The sequence below is a fragment of the Zingiber officinale genome, chromosome 4A (assembly GCF_018446385.1).
Source record: "Zingiber officinale cultivar Zhangliang chromosome 4A, Zo_v1.1, whole genome shotgun sequence".
Classification (NCBI taxonomy): Eukaryota; Viridiplantae; Streptophyta; class Magnoliopsida; order Zingiberales; family Zingiberaceae; genus Zingiber; species Zingiber officinale.
Genome location: NC_055992.1, coordinates 9,229,311 through 9,239,038, shown reverse-complemented (window position 1 = coordinate 9,239,038; position 9,728 = coordinate 9,229,311). Strand labels below are relative to the sequence as shown.

Below are 9,728 nucleotides of genomic sequence, written 5' to 3'. Positions count from 1 at the left end.
TATACCATCGTCGCATCCTCAGAAAGATGTTCGACGATGTATTCACCGAATTTAAATGACTTATGTATGAATCGTATGAACGCTTTATTGCACTCTACTTAGTAGAGACGTCATATCTTCTCCTTATTCTTGACTTTTGACTCAATGGGGCCAGAGCTACTTTATTCTGCACAGGGTCTTGTCCTGATCTGGTCTTAAAAAAGATTCATCAGTGTCCTGAATCCAAGTATCCCGACCTGGCAGTTTGTGCCCGACCGATCATATTTCCCCCATCTAAAATCTTATAAAATACTAATTTTAAGTGTGATAAGGTTGGAGGTAGTTAGCGCTCCAGGGACGGTCTAGCTTTCTACCCCGAGCGTCTTGTAAATAGTAGGCGCCCGAGGTTAACCGTTTAACAATTTTATAAGGATCATCCCATTGGGGTGCTAATTTGGTTACCTCCCCTGCAATCTTTGTCCTCTTCTATACTAAGTTACCTTCTCCGAAGAATCAGGGGACCATCCTTCTGTCACAGTTTTGATGCATCCTTTGTCGATATGGTGTTAGGCGGCAGCCGTACGTTCGTGAATTTCGCTGATCAAATCCAGTTCTGAGAGTCGTCGCTCGGCATTCCCTTCATCGTATAACATTCTTATGACTGAAGGCACCCCAACCTCGATAAGCACCACAGCCTTACTATCGTAGACCAGGTGAAATGGCGTAAGCCCTGTGCTCTCTCGTGGGGTAGTGTGGTAGGCCCAAAGGATGTTGGGCAGCTCCTCCACCCAATCACCTCCAACATAGTCCAACTTGACCTTCAATCCCCTGACTATCTCCCTGTTGTTAATCTCGATTTGCCTATTACTTTTAGGGTAAGCGACAGATGTGAAGGCCTCAGTTATGTCGAACCCTTAACACCAAGCCTAGATTTTACGTCCTTGGAATTGTCTTTCGTTATCTAAAACCAGCTTGTGCGGTATCCCAAATCGGCAAAGGATGTTCCTCCATAAAAATTGAATGACAGCTCCTTCAATAATCCTAGCCAGAGCTTCTGCTTCCACCCATTTAAAAAAGTAATCTACTGCTACGAGCAAGAATCTCTTCTGCTCTGGCGTCATAGGGAACGATTCTACAATATTCATGCCCCATTGGTCAAAGGGGCATGAGACTATTGAGGTTTTTAGTGTGCCGATCATTCGATGGGTCAGATTCTGATTCTTTTGGCATGATAAGCAAACATTCACCAATTTCCGAGCATCTTTCTGCAGAGTGGGCCAAAAATACCCAGCCAGTAATATTTTTTGGGCCAACGCCCTTCCTCCCGCATGGTTGTCGTAACATCCCTGATGTAATTCCTGCAAAACATACTTCGCTTCTTCCTTTCCTAAGCATTTGAGTAGAGGTCTAGAGAATGCTCGCTTCTACAACTAGTCCTCGATCAGAGTATAGATATGAGCTCTTTTCTGGATCAACCTGGCCTCTTCCGGATTAGCGGGCAAGACACCCTGCTGAAGATAAATGATCATAGGGGCCCTCTAGACGATCGACTCCTACATATTATTCTGCAGGTCTATCTAAGCTATTAAGAAAGTCTGGGCTATCGACTTGTCCAATACCCAAGTGGTCAAAGAGCTGACCATTTTGGCTAACTCATCAGCTCTTTAATTATCTGCTTTGGGAATCTTAGTGATAGTGACCTCCTTAAAATCCTCTTTCATCTTCTCATACGCTTCCCTGTATACCTGCAGCTTGTCACTATTAACTTCGAAGTTGTCTGCTACTTCTGAGCTACAAGCTAAGAATTTAAAGAAACAACCACTCGGGCAGCTCTGACATACCGAGCTGCTTGCAGTTCTGCCAATAACGTTTCATATTCTGCCTCATTATTCGTAGCTCTGAAATTTAACCTGACTGCTAGTGGCAAGATATCTTCTTGAGGGGCTATCAGGAGGATCCCAACTCCGCTTCCTTGTTGGGTAGATGACCCGTCCACATAGATCTTCCAAGTTTCTTCGAAATCCGGTTGGTGAACCTCCGTCAAGAAATCTGTTAGAGCTTGCACCTTAATCGCAGTGCGGGGTTGGTATTGTATGTCATACTCTCCTAGCTCCATGGCTCATTTGATGAGGCAACCTGCTACTTCTACATTAGTGAGGGCTTTATCCATAGTGTCGTTGGTCAGGACTGTGATGGGGTGTGCCAGGAAATATGGCCTCAAGCGTCGAGCCATGAGTATCAATCCATAGGCTAATTTTTCCAGGGTCGTGTATCGGGACTCGGTCCCTTTTAATAAGTGACTGAAGAAGTACACTGGCCATTGTACATTGTCCTCCTCTTTCACCAACACTGCCCCCATGACCTCAGGGGTGACAGACAGATAAACCCAGAGTGACTCTCTTGTAGTAGGTTTGCACAGTGAGGGTAAAGTCTCCAGGTGCTTCTTTAATTCCTCGAAGGCCTGGCTGCATTCCTCGTCCCACTGGAACTTGGTGGCTCTCCTAAGTACTTTGAAGAAAGGGAGGGCTTTATTTGCAGACCAGGATATGAACCGGGATAGTGCTGTTATTCGGCCTACCAACTTTTGAGCTTCCTTCAGATTCTGAGGCACCTTCATATCTCGAAGTGTCTGGACCTTCTCTAGATTTGCTTCGATTCCTCGCTCAGTGACGAAGTATCTCAAGAACTTTCCTCCTCGAGCTCCAAACAAGCATTTCAAGGGATTCAACTTCAGCCCATACTGCCATAGTGTGCCATAGATTTCTTCTATGTCAGTGATCAAATTTATGGCTAGAGTGGATTTGATGAGTATGTTATCTACATAGACTTCAACATTTCACCCTATTTGCTCTCGAAAGATCTTATCCATTATCCTCTGATAGGTAGCTCCGGCATTCCTCAATCCAAAAGGCATAACGGTATAATAGAAGGTACCATCTGCCGTGATGAAGCTAACCTTCTCTTGATCTTCTTGTGCCAATGGGGTCTAGTGGTATCCTTGATAAGCATCAAGCATACAAATCCTTTCACAGCTCGAGGTCGAGTCCACCACCTGATCGATCTTGGGCAGCAGGTAGTAGTCCTTAGGGCTGGCGTGGTTGAGGTCTCGGAAGTTAATGCAAACTCTCCATTTATTGTTGGGTTTAGCTACTAGGACCACATTAGAGAGCCAGGATGAGAATTGTACTTCTCTAATGTGACCTGCTTTCCTGAGCTGATCCACCTCAACTCATATGATCTTATTTTACTTGGCCGAGAAATTCCTCTTCTTCTCCTTGACCGGTCGAGAATCAGGCAGAAGGTGTAATCTGTGTTCAGCCACCTCGGGCTTGACCCCAGGCAGCTCCTCAGGGGACCAAGCAAAAACATCCCTATTACGAGTCAAGCATTGGACCATGCCCGTCTTGACTTCGATAGGTAGGTCACTGGATATGAGGGTGACACTCTCTGAATGTTCAGGATAGAGTTGTACCTCCTCTTAGGGGATGGGTTCCTCTGCTGTAGGCAAAGGCTCCTCTTGAATGGCGTGGATCCTATTGGAGTGTATACTAAAAGTCTAGTTTTTGTATAAATATTTATAAGAATCACATTGGTTAAGTGTCTACCAAATGTAGATGTTCAATTAATTTATATTGTAGATAACATAGTGTGTGGTGTCACACACAGAAGATCGTGTTATTGGTTCTTTATAAATTATAAACAATAACTCACGACTAAGATGGAAAGGAACAAACCATTGGAAAGGTCATAGTATAATTAGGTATTAGTTTATCTTAACTATATAATTACACTAATACACTTAGAGTGTATTGAGTGGGACCATTAGAGGTCATTTTTTTTTATACTGACTTTATAAAAGAACAAAGACCTCAGTTATTATGGAAGTGTGTGCTCTTAATCCTAATATAATAACAAACACATATATTTGATATTTATTTCTTTAATTTATCAATGGGTGAGATTTAGTTCGATAAATCAATAAGTCCGATAAGTTGGGAAATGATATCACTTATAGTGTGTGTTGTTGATTATAGAAGGAAATTGTGTCTAGTGATCTAGGTTGATAATATTCCCAAGAGGAGCTCATAAGGATTGTCATGTTAAACCCTGTAGGTGGACTTAGTCCAACATGACGATAAGGTTGAGTGGTACTACTCTTGGAACTAAGATATTAATTAAGTGAGTTGTCAGTAACTCATTTTATTAGTGGGCATTCGACATCTTAAACGCAGGGAGACTAACACACTCATAATAAGAAGGAGCCCAAAATGTAATTTGGGATTGGTGCGGTAGTTCAATAATAATTCTTTAGTGTTATAAATTATTATTGATGAAGTTAAGTTGTGTGTTTGGGGCGAACACGGGAAATTTAATTTCATCGGGAATACCAAAATCAATTCCTCCTCTCGGTCCCTATCATAGCCTCTTGTATATGGAGATGTATACCCACCACATACCCACCTTCTTACCCACTCTTTGGTGGTCGGCCAAGCTAGCTTGGAACCCAAGCTAGGGTCGACCAAGACCCAAAGGTTGAGCCAAGTTGGTGGCCGGCCAATGCTTGGAGTCGAAGCATGATGTGGCCGGCCACATCATATTAAAAAGGATTTTATTTATAAATTTTTCTTATGTGGATTCCATGATTTTAAAAGAGAGTTTAAAATTTAAATCTTTCCTTTTATAGCTTTCTACAAAAGATTAAGAAAAGATTTGAAATCTTTCCTTATTTGTAGATTGAAAGGTAGATTTTAATTTTGAGAAAACTTTCCTTTTTTAACCATGTTCATGATTTAAAAGAGAGTTTAAAAATTAAATATTCTCTTTTATAAGTTTCTACAAAAGATTAAGAAAATATTTGATATCTTTCCTTATTTGTAGATTGAAAGGAGATTTTAATTTTTAGAGATAACTTTCCTTTTTGGAAATCATCCACATGTTTAAAAGAAAGATTTTAATTTATAAAATTTCCTTTTTATAATTTTTTATAAATTTCCGGAGACAAATTAGGAAGTTTTAATTCTTGGGTTAATTAAAACTCTCCTTGTTTTGGAGATTAATGTGCTCGACCATAATGTTTAATGAGAAGAAAATTATTTTTAATTAAATAAATTTTCCTTTTCATGGCAAAAGAATTAAGGAAGTTTTTTATTTAAATTTCCTTATTTGCCAAGACCAAGGATTATAAAAGAGGGGGTAGAGGTGTCTTCATAGCGAACGACTCTATTATTTTTCTCCTCTCTTTTTCTCCTTGGGTGTGGTCGGCCCCTCCTCTTTCTCCCTTCTCCATCTTGTGGCCGAACCTCATCTCATCCTTGGAGTCCTTGTGGTGGCCAGATCTTGCTTGGAGAAGAAGGAGAGAAAAGGAGGTGATATTTCTAGCATCCCTTGGAGCTTGGTGGTGGCCGAACCTCTTCATCTTTGGAGGAGCTCTTGGTGGCCGAAACCTAGAAGGAAGAAGAAGGTACTTGGTGGTTCTCATCTCGGATGATCGTTGCCCACACAACGTCCGAGGTTAGAAGAGGAATACGGTAGAAGATCAAGAGGTTATTTTTTCTTACAAAGAAAGGTATAACTAGTAATTGTTTTCCGCATCATACTAGTTTTCTTTGTATAAGTTATTTTTGGAAATACCAAACACAGCATATGATTCTAGAGTTTTCGATTTTATTTCGAAATTATATTTCTTTTCTTTTATTTTTCGAATTTGTGATTCGATTGTTCCTTTTGGTTAAACCTAGAGTTATTTAAGGAAATTAAATATTAGCTTTCCTTAAAAGGCTTTGTCTAGGCGGTGGTGGTTGCTCCCATATCCAAGAAGGTCATGTGCCTCACCATGCAGTCCTGGAAGCCAATTTTAAAAATTAATATTTAATGGAATTAATAACATAGGTGGATTTGGATCAATAGTATTAAGTTCCGCTTACGATCCAAATCTAACCATCAAGAACAGATAAGTTAAATTTGGAATCAATGATGTTAAGTTCCGTCTGCGATTCCTAATTTAACTTCTAAAGAACACAATAGGTTATTTAAGAAAAGGTTCGACACTTGTACAAAAAAAATTTTGTACAGTGGAACCAGTACGATTTTCTTAGGACTAACTAACAGATCCTGCCATCCTGGGTTTGTTGAGCCTTGCGAGCCTCCACCTTCACCATGTCAACGTAACACCTACGGGAGACCAATTGCTCACCTTTAACTTCCCCGACTTGGTCTCCCACAGGGAATTTGATCTTCTGATGAAAAGTGGAGATTGTCGCCTAGAACTCGTGTAGTGTCGGTCTCCCTAAGATGGCGTTGTATGAGGACGGTGAATCCACCACTATGAAGGCGCTTCTCCGCGTCCTCACTAGGGGCCCGCTACCTAAAAATATGGTTAGCTTGATCTGGTCCATAGGTCGTACTTCATTACTGGTGAAGTCATACTGTAAAATACGGTACAAAATAATAATAAAATAATAAGATTATTTGAGAAAATAATCTTATTGGAATTTTTAGAAATTTTTCTGGAATTAATCGGAGCTCATACGGTATATTTAAAGGGGATGCACTTATGGGCTCGAGAAAAGCCTATTTAGAATTCCTAGAGATGGGAGTTGATTAATTTGATTAACGTATAGTTAAATTAATCAAAACCTAAGTTATAAATATTACACCTAATTCCCCATCCCCTAATTCCTGATCCCTTCTCCCCTCACCCCTCTTGCGCCGAATTCTTCTCCCCTCACCTCGCGACACTGCCCTGCCTCCTCCGCCGATCCTCTTCGCCGTCGAGCCACAACTTCCGGTGATCTTTCTCCCTCCCGCGAGTTCACGCACTTGAGCCGACCTTTCTTCCTCGCTTGAGCACCACACACAGTCGTCGGCCTCTCCTCACGCGAGCGCCGCAGCCGACGATCTTCCTTCCCTTCTCCACTGAGCCACGGTCGCACCTTCTCTTCTCCTCACGCGAGCACCAGAGACTCCTTGTCGTGCCCTAATCTCGTTGAAGTGGGTTCCAGCCGGAGAGGAAGCGGTAGACAAAGTCTTGGTAAGGCATTCGGTTTTGGGATTCTAGGTTGGTAGTGATTTAGGGTTCAAATCCTAGTAAGGAGTATTGTGCTAACTGCTAGTTGTTTGTAGTAGCCCCATAGTAGCACATACCCCGGGTCTTCGGCAGGAGCTAACTTCCAGCGATCACTCTTCCCAGCCGCGAGCAACAGGGGGAGACCTCGTCATAAGCGTAAGAGGTTAGAACGTTGATTCATATATTCACCTAAATCTGAATTGTTGAAGGTAAGGGTTAGGGTTAGAAATAGTTGACGAACTTATTAAAGATGATAATCTATTGGAATGAGTTGCGATTTGAGGTTTCCATGATGTTATTATGGTCCTTTTTTGTGCGTGCTCCATCGAATGTTGTTGATCTGATTTCCGTATCAAATTTAGGGATTTGGTTATAATTGATGTTGCTCTGTTGCTTGGGAGTTGTGAATTGATCTTCTCAGTGAGTTCTTCTTCCATCCTATGAATTGCTAGAGATCTTCGTAAGGGATATGAGTATTGGTGGTGGAGCTACTTTTGATCGGTTTTTTTTTATAGCTTCTGATCTGGATTGAATTCTAGAGGGCATTTGGGATAATCTTAAGGATGATTTGCTCCCTCCTGTTTCCTTTGAAAGTTTTGGTCAATTGGCTGGTGTTTGTTTCTTATTCCTCTTCAGGTTTTGGTCAGATTATTAGAGTTTTTAGTTTTGGATTGAAGATGTCCTGTTGTGCTTCATCGATTAGTGTTGATTAATAATCATTGCGATAGAGAGTTACCTTATCGGTTTTGGGAACTAGGTTTAGCTAGTTGATGTATAACATGATTAGCTAAACTATACATCATGTGATTTACAGGATTTCGATTCGAGATGAGCATCTCGACGTGGGATTACTTAGCATGATCTACGTATAAAGGCGGATACTTCTTGCTTTGTTTCTTTTAGTACTTTGACCTTGGTGCATGAGCTATTTTTGGATAAGGACTGTTTTACCTTGATTCCACTCGTATTTTCCTGCGCTTGATACTTCCACGCAATCTTTGAGAAACTCGTTTCCATATCTATACAGTCTTTTGTTGTTATCCATGATGCGTAGCAGATACTAGATATTATATTTGTATATTTTGATCATTATTTATTTATGTTCTGTATTGAGCATGTTGGCTTCATGTAGCATATCTAATTTCTGCTTATATTTGTATGATGACTGTTGTATGTTGCGCATCATATCATGGCATGTATGTCAACGACCAATTCTCCCTTGCGGTCGAGAGAGTCGTTGACCAGGGTCGCATCCTCGGCCACTTGAGAGAGTGGTAGCTGGAGTTGATGCCGCTTGTCCTGTCGTGCCACACTCGGCCACTCGTGGGTAGTGGTAGCTGGAGTTGCGAGCAGCAGGGACCCCCTTCGCTGTGTAGCTAGTTAGTTATTCAGCACCTGTCCATCCGGTCACTTGAGAGTAGTGGCGGTCTTTGGGTGGTACAGTTGTCATCGGTCCAGCCTCTCGACCATACAAGGGTCATGGTGCAAAGAGATTGGCGGGGTGACCATCCATGCATACGTTGTTATCATTATATTTGTTGATGTTGTTGTTGCTACTTTTGCTGCTGTTACTAGCTTATGCTGCTGTTGCTTGCTTCTGCTGTTGGTATTAGTTTATGTGGTTGTTGCTCACTTATGTTGCTATGCTTGCTTATGTCAAGACACAACCAATTGTTGGTTGCTACTCGGAAAACCTAGAGGTTCCATTGTACAAAAATTTTGTACAAAGGTCTGAACCTTTTCCTAGCTACCATGTGTTCTTTTAAATTAAATTTTGGATCGCCTGCGGAACTTAACACGTTTGATCCAAAACTTAATCTATTTGTTCTTTTAGGTTTTGACTTGGATCTCCTGCGGAACTTAACACGTTCGACCCAAGTCTCCTTAAGTTATTAATTCCATTAAATATTAATTTCCATAAAAGGTTCCCAGTACTGACGTGGCGAGGCACATGGCCTTCTTGGATATGGGAGCAACCACCACCGACTAGACAAAACCTTTAATAGAAAGCTAATATTTAATTTCCTAAAATAACTTTAGGTTAACGAAAAGAACAATCAAATCACAAGGAAAAAGAAAACAAAAAAACACAACATCGAAAAATATATTGAAATACTAGAGCGTAAGCCTCTTGTATTTGGTATTATTTCCATAAATAACTAGCATGATGCGGAAATAAAATTACTAGTTATACCTTGTAGAAAAATCTCTTGATCTTCTACAGTATTCCTCTTCAACCTCGGACGTTGTGTGGGCAGCGATCTCGAGATGAGAACCACCAACCACCTTCTTCTCCTCGAGCAAGGTGATCACATGCAGGCGAGAAAGCGAACTGCCGGTATGGCGTGTATGCGGAAGGTTGGCCGCGTCCCGGCCGGTCGATGAGATTGTCACTCAGATCGTCAGAAGTCCTCCTCCGGTCAACTGTACCTGTATCCAGTGACCGGGTTCCCCCGGTCTCTGGTACCTCGGTGCTCGAGGCGAATCCCACAAATGCATAAATATCCGGATAATAGTAGAATATTGAAATAAATGCAAAGAAGGTACAAGAACGTACCCTGGCCCAGGGGGGCGCCCTCGGATGGATCGGTGAGCTGGTCAAGATGTGGGTCGAGTCGTCGTGACCCTGGCGAATAGATAGATGTCCACCGGCTGAGCGGCTGAATCCGATGGCTCGGGGTTG

At 41.7% G+C, this 9,728-nt stretch overlaps 1 long non-coding RNA gene across 1 annotated transcript; it reads left to right on the top strand.

The window, feature by feature from the left end:
• Positions 1-6,662: 6,662 nt before the first annotated feature.
• On the top strand, positions 6,663-7,913 carry LOC121969503. Its single transcript, XR_006108573.1, has 3 exons — positions 6,663-7,009; positions 7,102-7,208; positions 7,860-7,913. It is a non-coding gene; the product is annotated as an uncharacterized LOC121969503 (long non-coding RNA).
• Positions 7,914-9,728: the final 1,815 nt, after the last annotated feature.